Genomic DNA, 812 nt, shown 5'->3' on the forward strand with positions numbered 1-812 from the left:
TAAGCTGGAATTATGTTTTTTGATTTCTTTCTCAAACTGAAGGTTTGTCTCAGTTCTAACCTCTCTTAAAATTTGTTTTCTTTCTGTCCTCCCTACCCTAAAAAAGGGTCTTTTCTGAATCCTATAACCACTGGTATTTTACCACTCATGACAGTGCCTCCCCCCTTTAACTTTCCTGCTATTTCCCCAGCCAATTTACCCTTCCCCTTCCTGTTGAGGTGAAGGCCATGCCTAGTATAATCCCACCTACTGACAGAATCAACATGAACCACACCAATGTGTGACCCCGCACCCGACATGAGCAGCCGTTCCAGCTCCAAATTAACTCTCTTGACAGAAGAGTTCAAATGAGGTCGGTCATGGCGCCCAAGAACAGATACAAACTCAACACTGGTATGCCTCGATGCTGATGCAATCTTCGCCAGGTCACACTCTATGCTGTACCCAGGATCTCTGTCAATACTGTTACCTGCCCCACCCACTATAACCACGGTGTCTTCCTTAGTGAAATCTTTGCAAAGTGATCCTAAATCCTCTGTCACCTGCTCCAGACCAGCACTAGGTTTAAAAAAATTGGTGACCTGGTATTCTGATCCTAGTTCATCCTGCAAGAGTTGGCCAACACCTCTTCCATGGGAACTACCTAACAACAACACTTTCTTTCTCTTTACTGATTTCCCTACATTCTTACTTTTCAATTTGCTGCTGAAAGTTTGTTGTGCCCTGTCTACACCTGTAACTGCTTGAGGCTCACCAGCTTCTAACTGAAGCAACAGGTCAAATCTATTTTCCACATTCACCATAAAGCTGTC

Source organism: Schistocerca americana, chromosome 8 (genome assembly GCF_021461395.2).
Source record: "Schistocerca americana isolate TAMUIC-IGC-003095 chromosome 8, iqSchAmer2.1, whole genome shotgun sequence".
Classification (NCBI taxonomy): domain Eukaryota; kingdom Metazoa; phylum Arthropoda; class Insecta; order Orthoptera; family Acrididae; genus Schistocerca; species Schistocerca americana.